Below are 15123 nucleotides of genomic sequence, written 5' to 3' on the forward strand. Positions count from 1 at the left end.
TTTTTAATTATGCTTCTAATTAGGGGAAAAACCTGTCACACAAATGATGCCTTTGAATTGTCACACAAAATTAAGCGCCAAGTTCATGTTCCTATTGTTACTGCCTTTGCCTTACAATTTGGATAGCTCTTATACATGTAGCATTTTGTTGTGGTAATGTAGCCTGTGAAACGCAAAATATCTGTGCTCAGGATCTGGAGGTGCTCTGAGTGAGGGAAATTCAAAGCAGGGGATACAAAACCTCTGACTTCTTTCCACCTAGCCTGTTCCATTATTGAGGAGATAAAAGCTACTTATTGTGCATGTATCTATATTTGAAGGACCTTTGTTAGTGGAAGAAAAACCTAGTCTTAAATACAGCTGAGGCTGTATTTTGGTTCTGCTTATGGGGCCACTCCAGATAGCACCTGGCCTGCAGAGACCTATTGTTCTAAATGTCTCCTCACTTGGCTCTGCTTTCTGAAGCTTTGTGAAAACAAAAGGAAGGGGGTTGTGGTTTGGCCTTTCGGCCTCTTCAGAGGCTGAACTAAAAGGTTTCTCTCTGACCTCCTTAGTGCTGCTTTTCCATTTAAGGTGCCACTGCAGAGGGCAAATTTTGCTGGTGGGCCTACGGGAAACCTCAGAGCGGGGTGATCACAGCTCTCCATTCTCTCTGCAGGACACAGCCCAGATTAACCAGCAGGATGTCTTTTAAGCCCTCCTGCCATAAAACCAGTGCTTGTTGTTTCAATGAGGAAGAAAAAGTCCTACAGTAGATTTTCGGTGTGAAGTTCTTCATTTGGGATATGGTTGAAATTATGAGTTGATCATACAGCTTTAATTGCCACGGCAATTTAGACCTGTCCGTGTCAGCTACCCAGTAGTTTCCCAGGCAAAGACGACACTTGTCCAGATCTAGGAAGAACCATTTTGCTGCTTCAAAAACGTCGTTCTGCAGAGAGAGATGCAATTGTGTCTTATGCTAGTATGCTGTATCAGAGAACTTGTATGTACCATATGGACTCTGAAAGCAGTAATGGTAGGCTGGGTATGCACTGCGGTAGCCCTTGGTTTTAGCACTCTAGATCCTATTACACGTTTTACCCAGGCCTAAGTAGGTCCCTCTTCAAACCAAAGCTGATATTGGGGAAGAACATTTCCAGAAGTAGCACCTGCAACATAGATCTGAGATCTTTAAGACCTTAGGGCACCTGAAAGTTAATCTTTTGCTTTGAGTTTAATAACAAATCAAAGACCTAGTAGTTAAGCTTAAGGACAGTCTGAGTCTTTTTCTGGAGTCTACAGAGCTTTTCACCCTTGCATCCCCATTCATGCTTTGAAGAATGAACAACAGGTTTCAGGATGCCAATGGATCCTTTATACAAGCCTCAAAGTGACAGTGCTGTTGGAAGCTTTTCCTTGGAATCGTTCCTGGAGTGGCAGGTAACGTTAAAAGGTGGCTGGGTTTGACTGTTCCTGGGTAGGGCTGCTAAGCCAGTCTTCTCCTCACAGTAATCAGCCTTTGCATTTGAAAGGCACTCTAGGGTTGAAGCTGCAGACTATGCTTGTTTTCAGGGCATGCATGAAGGGGTTACAGGGCTGGGATGGCGTTTGTTTCTCCACTGGGAATCTCTGCAAAGTTCAGTGAGAGACTCGCCTCTGTTTACAGAAAGCTCACCTGCTGTGATGAGCCCAAGCTTCCATCCCTTAGGAGGCTCTCGTTCCTGTTAAATAAAAGCTAGTAAAGGTCAATGCTGCATGCCAGATTAGTTAGGTTGGAGCTTGCAGGATTTTGCCCGAGAGTCAGGAGTTAACTTTGTGTCTCCTGTGTTTGAGGCCAACAGCCCAGAGACCAGGCTTTTCTTTTATTCTCTCCCTTAAATTTTGTTGAAACTCACAGTTAGACTGTAACAACCAGCATGTTTAGAGAAAAAAAGAAATCTTCTCAAGAATGTTCCAACCATCTCCATTTACTGATTCCTCCTCCCTCCATCACTAGCAAAGGGTGGTTTCATGAGTTAGTAAATCAGTTTTAATAGGCAAATTGGTGCTTAGAGATTATCTGCACAGTTTTTTCCTTTTATTGCATTCATTTCAGGCTTAACCATCAAGTCTGCAGAAAGTACCACTGCTGCAATCAGAATACTTATGTTATTAAAAAAAGACAGGGATTTAACTGCTAACTGCACAGAGATATTCTGCAGCATGCATCTGGCATGTAATTTAGATTAAATCAGCAGATAAATATGATAACAGGCTGCTTTTTATTAAACCAACAAACAAGAAAACTCTGTCTTTAAGAGCTGGCTGCAAAACTTTATGAGCAATCAGTACCCACAGGACAAATAGTAACCTGGCTGAAAATTTTAGGCAAAACTTCAGAAATCCTACATGAGAGAGAGTGCTATTCCTTGCTACTTTGGACATGTATTTTCAGGCTTGCCAATTTCTCGTTGCAGCCAACTTTAATTCTCCATGGTGTGTGTTAGCATTGTTGTTATCAGCTGGGAATGGTGGAACGGGTGCCAGCAAGAAGTGTTCTTCCTTTAGATCCCATGGGTTTGGTCTGTCTTTAAGTGGAAGCTCTTGGGCTGTTGGTGAAAGTTCAGGATATTTGCCTTCTGCATGATGTTCCTAGGTGTACTGCTGGGTAGATGTGAAGTCATCTTCTGCTAATCTCTGAAAAGTCTTCCCTCATCTCTTTACAGAAGAGAGCAGCCAGCTTAGAGCTACATTAGGTGATAGAGAGGTTTGTGGTAGAGAGGTCTTTGGTAGGTGATTTCATGTCCTTCATTATCAAGAAGTTAGTGCTTCTGATTAGACATCAGGAGATCTGAGCTGATTGGAAAGTCAGTTCTCAGCTCTGATGCTAGGTCCACATGTGGTCTCTTCAAAATCAGTGTCTCTTCAAACTTTGAGTTCCCCGTGTTAAAATAAGACGATGACAATAATGTTTCAGCTCTTCACCATAGGTCTGAGCCTACAGAGACCCAGGCAGGAATAATCCCACTGGAGGTGAATCAATGCTTAGGCACAGTAGAAGGTTTAGTGCTTTAGACATCTCCAGGAAATGGGGATGTTTTCCATTGTGTGTTTGTACAGTACCCTGTAAAATGAGGCTTTGGTTTCAGTTGGGAGCCTGAGTATTGCTGTTGTGCAACAGTCCAAATAGTGCATAAAACATCTGTCTTTGTAAAGAACTCATCTTCCATCCACAAGGGAAGCTGATAACTTTATTTTAATCCTGTTCCTGTATTAAAACTTCCCTGGTGCTCAGTTTGTTCATCATCAGTACGGTTCATCATCACCAGCAGAGTTCCTGTCTGGCTGCTGGGGTGTAGTAAGGGAAGCAGGAGATTCTGTCAAGTAATTTTGCAGCACCCAGGATATCTCCAAGTATTTCTCCCTATCGGTAACCTCTTGGGCTGCCTATCCAGTTCACTTTAAAAACAAAAAAGCAAAAAGCAAAAAAACAAAACCCCCAAAAAACCACAAAAAACCCCAACCAAAACCCAACAAAACCCCAACCAAAACTCCTTCCCCTGCTTTTTTCTCTCTCTGCTCTGCCTCTCTGTCCTCTCGTCCTGTACCTGGCCTTTGGCTGTCAGAAAATGCTGTTGATCCTAGAATTGGTGAGCAAATTAGTCTATCCTGATTGCAATACAATTTCCAAAAAGCATACCCAGTCTGGGAGAGTAGTTATTCTGTGGGAAGGCAGGTAAAGAGAACCCTGGCAAACACAGAAACTGAAGATTACATTACCAGAAAAGCTAGCAGGTTGTTACCTGAATGCCTATTCCTGGCCAGGATTTAAGCAGATCTGAAATACTGTGACATGGTATGCACAAACAGTATCCTTCCATCTGTGTCTCACCACCTAGAGTCTGTATGTGCCCTGCATCTCAACTACGGAATCACCCGATTCTAGCTTTTCTTTAGCACAAGGTCCAGTACAAGATAACCTCTCCTCTGCATCCCAGAATGGTCAGGTGTCGTTTTCCTTCTTGGCATTAATAGTCACTTTTGAAGTCACTTTTGAAGGCAGAAAAGAGGAACAGAAAGCCAGGCAAATGAGTAGGATGAATATTGCCCTGCCTTCTTGAGCTCATGGAAAAGGAGCTGCAAGGTCATAGAAAGCAAGGGGTGAAGCTCCCATAGCTTCCCTGATAAAGCTGCACTGGGGCATCAGTCAGTCCTGCTGTCCTACAGATGGAGCAGTAGTACGCATTGTGGGAGTCAGGAGACCTGTCACTCTTCCCCGAGTGACCTACCCTGGACAGGCAAATATGAGGTGCAAGTGTTCAGCGCTGTCAGATGCAGATTCACGTAGTGCCTAGGCAGGCATCAGAGTTCATTTCGGAAATGGTGGTCCTAGCCCTTATTGCTTCAGCTGCTTCTTAGTTTAATAAGGGGCTAGCAATGCTGCCATCATGAACTGCTGTGAAAGAAGGAGCCTGCATTAAGCCACGATTTGGGCCAAGTAGGCTTGATGCCCCGCTCTGACACAGGCTTCTTCTGTGTTCTCTGCCCTGTCACTTAGTCCCTCTGTACCTTGGTTCGGCATTGATGAAGTAACAACAATGATCCTTTGTTCCTGCTGTAAATGAATGCTGTGCAGATGACAGACAAGGCTGTGAGGCATTGAGATGCTATGGTAACAGCTGGAAAAGTGTCATAGATGAATGAAAATTGCTTTAGCGCTGCCATTATTTGTTGGGAGATGGGATGCCTGTTTCCACTTTCCAGGTGTCCCTTGCATTAAGATTTGTCCATATATTATAAAAAGAAATCTCAATAACATTAAACAGTGCACCTAACAGGCTACATGAATATTGGTAGCAAGGGTCAAGGAGTTTAATTAGAATGGTACTTTCGTCTCAGATTAGGACTCTACATGAGGGACTTTCATTAACCCCTGCAGCAGTCCACCTCTGCTCAGCATACTGAGCAGGCCATCAATGAAAAAATATCAGCTTCTTAAACCAATAATGCAACTAGTTCTAATTACAGTTGCTGAAATGTGAAGCCATTCTGCAGCAGGACATACGTAATTCGTATGATTTAAAGTCATTACTGACTGCTTAGGGCACATTTCTGCAGGCACGTGCCAAACCACAGCAAAAGCAAGGAGTCAGTCAGCCATCAAACTGCTATTTAGTAAGTGGCTCTTGCTTTTGTCACTGGAATATGGCACTGCAGACTACTGTAGGCTTACACTCGACTCACTGGTCTGGCCCACTGCCACAGCAATAAAGCAGGAAAGTTGTCAGATTTCACCACGAAAAATTACATGTGAATATATCAACATGGATGTCTTCCTACAGGTCCCGTCATTTCCGAGGAAAGTGCAAAGCCCTCTGCAATTGCAGGATTATTTAACCAGGGAAAGTTTTTCCTTGCCCTGAGGGTGGAAGACTGATGCATCTTGAAGCACAGAGGTTGCTATCCCTTCTAAAGCATCCAATTTTTAAATCAATTTTCAGAGTGCTCACTTGGACATACCATGTAAATGTTCATTCCACAGCTTTGACGGTTCCTATTTTCTACTTGCTTTACTCATCCTGGACATATATAGTCAAATAATAGTTGCTCATTGTTTCTTTTTCTCCTTTTTGGCTTTCCAGCACCAGGGAAAAATACTAAAATCTACGGCAAGATAGGAAGGGAACTAACAAGACCTAATTAGCAAGGGATTCTCACAGGAAAGTCCTCCCCGGGTAATTGCTACTTATTTTCAGCCGTGAATACAGGAAGACAAAATAGTTTTAAGAAACTTACTCAAGTCCTGGCAAAATACTGCTAGCACCCAGTAGCTGAACCACACTTGATCAGAGCTTGAGTGGGGAGAGTGATAAGAAGGAATTTACCAAGAGTTCTTGAAAAGCTTGCTAAGTATCTAATTAGACAGATTTCCACTAGCAGCTCTCCCAAGACCTATTTTCTGGTCCTTTGGTAATCATTCAAAATCCAGCTGAGCGGTTTCAGCCGCTGCATTTTTGGGCAAGTTTCTCTCTTCTCCACTTGGGTGGGAGGATCCTTCTGGACAGCAGACACCACCACAAGAAGCTTTGGGACTGCGACTCAGGAGTCATGGGGAGCAGCCTCCAGTCTGATTGTGGCTGTGGGTAATCCTGAGCACAGAACAGTGCTGGGGGCAAGGACAGGAGTCTGCTCTGCTGTCCTGCAGTAGAAATACATGTATGCATTGCACCTGGAGCATAAATGACACAAGAGCTGTGTACAGAGCTTGAAGGTGGGTTTTGTCTGCTCTAACTCTGGGTCTCAAGTATCTGGTCAAGTTTGTCTAACTTTTGCACACCGCAGCGGCTACTCTGGGGTGCCGGGCAAGGGCTATTGAAGAATTTGCCTCCAGCATCTCCTGCTTTTTGTCTCCTCACGCAGGTGCCAGATGCTGCTGTGTACAACAGTGTCTCTGGTGTTATAACACAAACCCATTTTCTTTTGAAATATCATCGACTGAATTGAATTAGCAGTAGGACTGCTCCTGACCTAGCACGGACCACCCTTGAAACATAGAGAGGCAATTGTGGGGCTCTATACAGTGTCAGGCACAACAGAGCCACTGTCAGGAGCTAAACCATTCTCGTTTGCTTACTGAGATAACAAGATATCCCGTGTTTAAAATATTTTATTTGTGCTTCTACTCTCTGCAGAACAAACCCAGCAGTGTTACAGCTGCAAAAGGCATGTGTGCTCCTGCAGCTCATGACTCTAACCCTGTGAGCGACTTATTCTGTTAGCATGATAAACACATGCTGTAGAGGAACAGCACTAATTATGACCCTGTCACCTTCATCAGCTCCCCACTAATTGTTTTGGCTTTTTTTAATCTCAGTACTTGGAGATGAAACATGATGTTTGGTTCTGAAAAGGAGTTGAAAAGAAAAGAAAGAATCGCATTTTAAAATAGAAGCGTCAGGTAGATCTTTCTGTTGGATTTGAAATTCAAATGACAGAAATGATAATTATTTTTTGTGTTATTAAAATAAGGCATGGGAATTTTTTAGAGGACTTTCTAGGACTGCCCATACTGACTCTCAGTCCAGTGGTCCACCTTGTTTTGTGCTCACATAATATTCCCAGCCTGGAGGAAGGGTTCTCTGTGTCGTGTCACAATAAAACTCTCCCAAATCTCTCCAGGCATTGTCAGGCAGTTCAGAAGCCTTGCAAATAACACCACTTTTCCCAGGTTTTGAGGATGAATGGCAATGTCTCCTTGTCGTGAGCTCTGCGGATCTTGGAAGAACAAGGATTAGGATTCAAGCCTGCAAGCTGCAGGAAAAAACCTGTCTTTTTTTCCTCCAACCGCCCAAAGCAGCAAGTGAATGGAATAGTATCTGAATTTTCTGCTGGACATTTCCTGAGTGATGTGCAGCTGTTCAAGACTATCTAACACCTATACACAAGCAAAAGATCAAATACCTCACAAAGTGAAAATCAGTACTGAGTTTTATTTAGGGGTGAGATTCACACTCAAACATCTTCACAGGTGCTCTTCGGAAAGATCTGGCTATGAGAACTCCCCACCGTGGGCAGTTTCTGTCGCTGGACCAAGACCAGAGTGTAGACATGCCAGTGGTAGCCATTACATTGACTTTCACGGTTCAGAAATGTTTTGAAAATGATCTCTTATATTTGTATGAAATAAGGGAACTCTGAAAACTGTTAGCAAACCTGGCAGGGTGTTACTCTACCTGGGGATAGCCCTTGAGGCAGAGATATTTTCAACCACTTGACCGTGGCAATGAGAATGCAACTATCACTGCGAGAGCAGCAATGTTTCCAAAGCAGCTGAGTGCAATATAGATCAGTCTATAATAGCGCTCAGCTCTTAATAGAAAGCTTTACACAGAGTGAGGTTGGTTTTATTTTCAGCTGTTCCACAGTTTGCTCATCTGGGAGTTTGTTTCCTTTTTTCCCAGATGAATCTGCGAAGCATTTTATGTCATGTCAAGGCTTTAACTTGTGTTCTGGTTTGTTTATGCAAGTCTCTAAAGGCACATCGAAGCTGCAGTTGGAGAAATCCATTGACATCGCCCAGTGCTCCAAAGAGCTGCTGCGGAAATGCATAGCGTTTCTAAGAGCTGTACAGCAAGATGCATGTGTAGGGCTTTCATCACCTGCCTTGTCAATGCCACTTCTTCAGCCACCTACAAACTCCCTCTTCCACGGCCTCCTTTGTCAGCACAGGCAGGCATGCAAGGTGCTGTTCTGCCTTCTCCAGGGCAGGCAGAAGGTGCCCACCTGACACAGACCTGCCGTGGGACCTCCTCCACTTCAGCTCTCTGCATCTCTGGTTCTCCTTTAACCTTTTGGTCTGCCTTGATCACTCACATTTTAGATCCCCCGGAAGAGGAGCCTGTCTCTCTGCATCTGCCCACCAGAGCAGCATTTCTGCGGTCCCTGTCATAAGACTTAGTGCGGCACGTTGACTCTTCCTTGCTATGGGGCAAGCTGAATGGGGCATACCTTTCTTCTCCCAGTTCATTGGCAAACAAACATTAATCATGATTTGAAGGTGCCTTGCAAGGCTCCTTACTGACAATTTTGTGTCCTCATCCTTGGTAGCCATTGAGCAATGATTTAATGTATAGGCGTGCACCCCCACGATGGTGGGGTTTCATTTGCAAAGAGCAGCAGAGCAGAAATATCAGAGAAAGGCATGATTCTCTCCACCCCCATGAGATTTAGTGTGGCAAATGACTTGATGACTTAATTTGTATGTTCAAGTCTTGGCACAAACACTTACATGAAAAAAGTGCTAAGATGCCCATAAAGAAATGAAGCCAACTACATAACTAATGAGGAAAAGCATAATTGTAATCCTCCTGAATGAAGCCAATTAGTCGAAGGCCTGATTTCCCATGGCTGCCTTGAATAATTTCTATGAGCAGTTGCTTCAGTAGCTTATAAAAGAAAATGAGCTCGGTAAGTGAAGGCAGTGTTATGCAATTGCACAGGTTTCTAGTTTACCACATATTTATAATCAAGAGGAAATGTTTATGTCTACTGAACTTTGCTCTGCAAAAACCTTTTGCTGAACTTGTAACAGAGTTACCGTTTTCAGAAACACTTCCCTGAAATGGAGAATGAAGGTGAGCTAGTGCGGATGAAAGAAGAACACGTTTCCTTTCCGATCCATCTCAGTTTACCGCCAGAGGAGCTTTGGCAGTAAGAGGCACAAAGAAGGTAACGTGTATCAAAACGTGCTCTGCTAGTTCTGCTGCTCTCAGACTGTTTGTTACGTGCAGGACTGGGATTTGCAGCTGTGGCAAGGTACGCCAACAAAGGAATATCGGGATGTTGACCAGGAATCAGAATGTGGATCCAAATGAAGAGGATCAGCCTGTGCTTCATGTGAATTGGAATGGTTTGGAGGCAGAGTCATACATATACATGATTTGCTCTGCAACTGACGCACAGCAATCAAACGCAAACTCATTTATATTTTAAAATCCGGACTTTAATTGCCAGCCCACATTTATCTGTGTATGTAGGCAGAAGGGAGAACTCTTCACCCAGCTGCTTTTGGATGCTGGCTTTTGGGAGGGAAAGAATTGTTAAGAGCTGCCTCCATCCAAGGCTGAAGCTCTTCTGCCCAGAGCCTTGTGCAAAAAATCTCAAGGCTAAAGGGAGTTGTTATCTTTCAGGAATCATCTTCCATCTAGATAATCCCCTTTCTCAGGCCATGAGCTATTTTGTCATGCCTCTAACTTTAAATATAGATTCAGTGGCCTTTCTCGCTCCAGTCACTATCCCAGCCTACCTTAAGGTTTCAGATTCGATTTTCCAATCTTTAAGCACCATCACATACACATGCATTGCCTTTCCCAGTCACGCGTTAAAGATATCTGTCCCCCACGTGTGCGCACGCGCACACTCACACACTCTTACTTCTTCCTCCAGACACTCAGACTTCCTGCACTACGTAGACAAAGCTGGTTTCATGAAGCCGTTCTGCTAGCACCTGCATGACGCTGTGTCATCACCACCTCACACAGGGCAGCTCCAAACCTGTCTGAATCATATTAAACCTCAGGCCCACGGGCTTGAGCTGTGTATTGGTACACATGAAGGGGAACTTGCAGACCCTGAGACAAGGGAGAGATTGAGTCATTCATGGTTGACCATAAGGGGAAGCTTTGGCAATGACAGGAAACTGTGATAACTTGGGGAAAGAGCATGTCAAAGACTGATTACTAGAAAAGTGAGAGAAACAGGGCCATTCAGAACATCATCAGCATTCTTAGTGCAAGAAGTAGTTCGTTCTGCCTTGGGCCTCAGCTGGTTTTCAGTCTGATAGCAAGGAATGGGTGCATTTATTAAACATGTAAATCCTTCTGGTCTGGTCGGTATTTCATTGGATTAGCAGAAACATGTACACCCTGGGACCACTGGTGTTTGTAGGTAGCCTTTTAACCTTTATGAGTGTAATATCTCATTTTTCTGTGCAAGAGCCTGCTCTCTCTCTGAGATGCCATCTGGTGCCAGTAGCCTGGCTAATGTGTCTGCTGTGAGGGCACCCAAGGAAATGCAGTAACTGCTCCGCCACTCCAGTGCATTTCTAATCATACATCCCTTTGCTGATGCAGCCTAATAGCCAGATGTTAACACCAGATACTCAGTGGATCTCTCTCTCTCTTGCCACATGTCTGGTTCATAACGGGCCGTTTTCTCAGAAGAGCTGAAATATAATTGAGTGGAATCTTCCAGCTGCTTTGGTGCATTTCTACCAGGTGGTGCTGGCGATTTCAGCCTTGTCTTTCCCACACCACAGACAAACTGTTCACGGAGGTTTCTTTTCATTTCCAACTCCAAAGCGTAAGGACCGTCCTTCCACTCGCTTAGCATATACTCGGCAGATACTGAAAAGAAAAATCAAAATGACATAAAAAATACATATTAAAATTCTCTGCCTGGGTGAAGTTCAGCACTGCTGAGCGTGGCAGAAATGAAAGGAGGGTGATCTCTGTGGTATGGCTCATTAACGAATAGTGATATCCTTACCTTGTTCTTTTCTTTCTGAAATAAAATTAGAAATGAATAGTTACATAAACTGGCAGAATGGGAAGGACAGATGAAGCTCGACACCGAGCAATCCTGCCACTTACACCGGGCCTGTGCTTTACAGGCAGAAAGTTAGGAGCTCTCCTAAACTGAGCAGGTGCTGCCTGGGAAGCAACCCTGTACAAGCACTCACCTCTTATCAATGTACTGGTCAGCCACTGTCTTGCATGATTAAACAAAAGACTCTTTAAATCTACAAAGGAGTGAAACAGCAGTCGTTCAGGTGCCAGATGTCATCTTTCAGGCTTGTGGAAGCATGTTCATCTAGGCAGTTTTAGCTTTCAGCTCGAAAAACTTCCTTTCATTTTTGATGGGTGATCTGGGCGTGGGGAAAGAAAACAGCCATTCATGGTTTTTTGGCAATCCCAGCCAAAACCAGTACAAATACCAAAAGCAAACTTCCAGGCAAGCAGGGCACTTTGCTGAGATCAGGGAGTTGCTCTCATACAGGGCCTGGTTGGATACACTTCTAGTAAATGAGAAAAAGGGCTTTTGCTATGCGCCATTTTTAGTAAAATTGATCCTCTTTCTCGACAAAGATCAAAGTGATCGAATCTGGACGGGGAGATACTATGAGTCTTGTTCACTCAGATTAATTCCACTCACCTAATTTCCCATGGAACCTGGCAGCACCATTTCATCCATATGGAAAATAATGCCTGATAAAGTCATCTATAGTTATGTAACTTCATTAATTCAGATGATGGAAGCTAATTCCACATTCCTTATAACTTCTTTTTCATTGCCTTTGGCGGCCAACCAGCAAAGCAAACGAACTGTCCTCTGAACGATTTTCTGAGAATAAACCTGTTATTCTGTCTCTGACTAAATCCAGTTTAGTGCCCTGAACTGTGAAGCCATCTAGAGGTAAAGGAGATATACTTCACACTTGCGTGATTTTAGACGAGGGTGGTACAGCACCATTTTTTGCACACATCCACACTGGCATTAGCCTTTGTCTTTTTGCCAGACTGTGGCCAGGAGTTTTTCTCTGACCGTACTGGGCAGCCCCTCTCTCGACGCACCTGGTCTTGGTCTGGGCTTGGTCTGGCCAAGCTGTAAGAAAGATGTTTAATTTTGAGGTCATATGTTTACATTTTTGAATGCGCTAGAGATTTTGCTGAACTTAATTCTTATGAAATGGCTCCTAATAGCTAGTACCATTACAGTGAGCACCTGAAAATTAACTTTGTAGTCACAGCCTAACCCACAACCTGGACTCTTCTCTCTGGCTTCTTGTTGATATTTTGGCAAAATGTCTGAGCTCCCTCTTCCCAGCCCGCTTCCGTCTCCCTGCTGGCTCCTGGCAAATTGATGTGGGTCTGTTTAGCACCACAGGCAAGCCTCAGGGGGGAAGGGAAGATTAATTGAGGACTTAATTTCTTCTCTTTTCATTTGATTAGCGAAGTGGAAGAGGCATGAGTCTCTGCTTATGTGCTACTGGAGGCCTGGTGTCGGCCATGAATCACAGCTCCCAGCTGCCACAGTCTGGTTGCATGTCAAGTTAATTATGATATTGTAGTAAATAGTCTTGCAGGCAGAGCCCATCAATTACAGCCCTCCACATGCAAGCTGCACAACTCATTTTCCATCACTTTCCCGAGACAAGACAAAGATGAGAAAAAGGAGCTCAAATAAAACTGGGATAGGTCAGGGGTTTAGAAATGTCTCTGCAGCAGGAGATAGGAACAGGTCTGAAGGGTCCACTTTTCCAACAGGCAGCAGCCAGCTGGAGCCAAAGGAGCCAAACTCATTGGCTAGACTGTCTCGGGTACAGTACATAAAAGTTAGCAAGAAATTGGTAAAATGAAATGTACTTGCACAGTCTTACAAGAAAGCTAGATAATCCCAAATCTACGAGGACCAGCAAACGAGGAAACAGATTATCCTTCTCCTCAGTCTTGACAGCCTAACGTCAAACTTTTCTTATTGCCTTGGTACCACAATACCATCTCACTCTTCCAGACTGTTGCAGAGCAAAATTCCATTTTGCAGCTTAATACTGTTCTACGAGTGCTTTGAACTAGTAGTGGCCTAATCGATGCCCAGCTGGGACATCAGACAGCAGAGCAAAACCATAAACATCACTACTGCATGCAGCACATGATTTTCACTAACTGGGGCTTTACTGAGTGCAACATGAATACCAGAAGCCCTTAAATTTCCCCTTCCCCATGTTCCACAGGCCATTCATTCTCTCTGTTAGCAAGTTTGCATGGATTTCTTTCTGGCTTTCATCGTTCTTATCTTAATTTTAGAGACTGGTACATCACACAAAATATCTTATTGGTGTTTGCTTAGAGACAGATGGAGGGACAATGAGAAAATGCAGTGAGGAGTTACCATCAGCTTCCCTTTCGTTCTTAATCCTGCAATGGAATCAATTAGTCACTAGCACGTTGCTAGCTTTTGACAAACTTCCCGCCACACTCAGTCTCCTGAGCTGCGTCTCATGCCTGGGGCTGGCACTCCTAAGGGACACTCCCATCGACTTGACTACTTTCATCTTCTGTGCATTGCCCAGAATCTTCTGGCCGTGCTGGCCCGTGTATCCACTCCCGTGAGTGCTAAACATGTATTTTGGGCCCAGGAGGGAGCACAGGCCAGCCTCAATTGCCTCAGTCTGACGACTGCAAACACACACGCACCGTATGCCCATAATATCAGCCATCCCTTATACGACTCTTTTAAAATACCAGCCGCCACAGCTCTCCATACCTCTCCGCCCTCCTGCATTGTGGAGTGCACGAACCGGTCATGCAACCCAGGAAAAAGATTTCCCAAAGATTTACTTAAATCTGGCCACCAGAAGGCCGTATCTGGTAACATTTTGCCCCCTGGAGCTCTCTCCTGCCTCCTCTTTTGTCCGATTGCTTATCTTCCCTATCAGCAGTGGGTACTTCACTGGAAGAGCTGCAACCCTTACTTGAATGCAAATCCTGGGGAGAGGCAATGAGCACATACAGCCTCCATCCCTGACAAAAAGGCAGAGACTCCAGCTGGCAAGAGAAATCCAAGCTGAGAGCTGCCTAAGGCTTTCTTGGAGATTCGGAGTAATTACAGGGAACAAAAAACTTCATACTTCAAAATGTCAAGCAGTGTTTATCTGAAATTCTCCCCAGCTAAGGGGAAATGAAAGAGGATGCAGCAATAAAAAGGAGGAATGTCAAATCCGGCAGCCTGGAAACACATCGGCTGGACTGCCTGCCTGCCAGACTGACCCTCTGGGCCATAAGCGCCATCCCAGCCTCACTGGTGTCACAGAGGGGCATGAACACACTGACTTTCAGTGAACATCTTAGAGTCAGCACTCTCACAAATCTCTCTCTGCCTCAGTTTCACTTTTCTGTGTAAGGTCAGAACCCCCATTTATCCACAGACATCAGAAAAACGAAAATCTGCAAAAAAGAGCAGAAGGCCAAAGTGTCCTACTTCCCTCCTCACTCAGAGACGCGTGGTTCAAGGCAACGGTGAACTGAGCTTCGGATACTGAGTGAAATGGGACACAAAGTACCATCGAGTATCTGGACCAAGAAGAAGTTGGGCATTGTGTCTTCCTCACACCGCAGCCAAGCCTCAGCTACCAGCCTGGCTGTGAAACAGAAAAGGGAAGGGTGATACAGAGTGACAGAAGATAAAGGTATTGCAAAGCTCCTCAGAGCATTCTGTTTGAAAGATTGTCTTGCACGTCTCAAGCGGCCCAGTTGGTATTTGGCAGCTGAGCCTGGTCGCAGGGGGTAGTGGTGGGAGATCAGCTCCCCCAGCCTGGGATGTCTCCTTCTGGACAGCGAGAGCTACCGTGTCTGCGCTTACAGAATCCAATGGCACCGGGAATCTGGCTGCTCCTCAGACTGCAGGCTCCTTTTATATCCAGGGAATGACATTTGGGCCCGTACTCAGCCACCCTTCTGCACAGGACAGCCAAACCAGGTGATCAGCTTGCTCCAGCTGCTGGCTGGCAGGTCTGGAAGGACAGTACTCTTACCTGCAGCTGACAACCTGCGCACAGAGCTTTTCGAATCCTTACTCTGGCCTCAACAAAAATGCCTTTGGTGC

This window comes from Balearica regulorum, chromosome 23 (assembly GCF_011004875.1).
Source record: "Balearica regulorum gibbericeps isolate bBalReg1 chromosome 23, bBalReg1.pri, whole genome shotgun sequence".
Lineage (NCBI taxonomy): Eukaryota > Metazoa > Chordata > Aves > Gruiformes > Gruidae > Balearica > Balearica regulorum.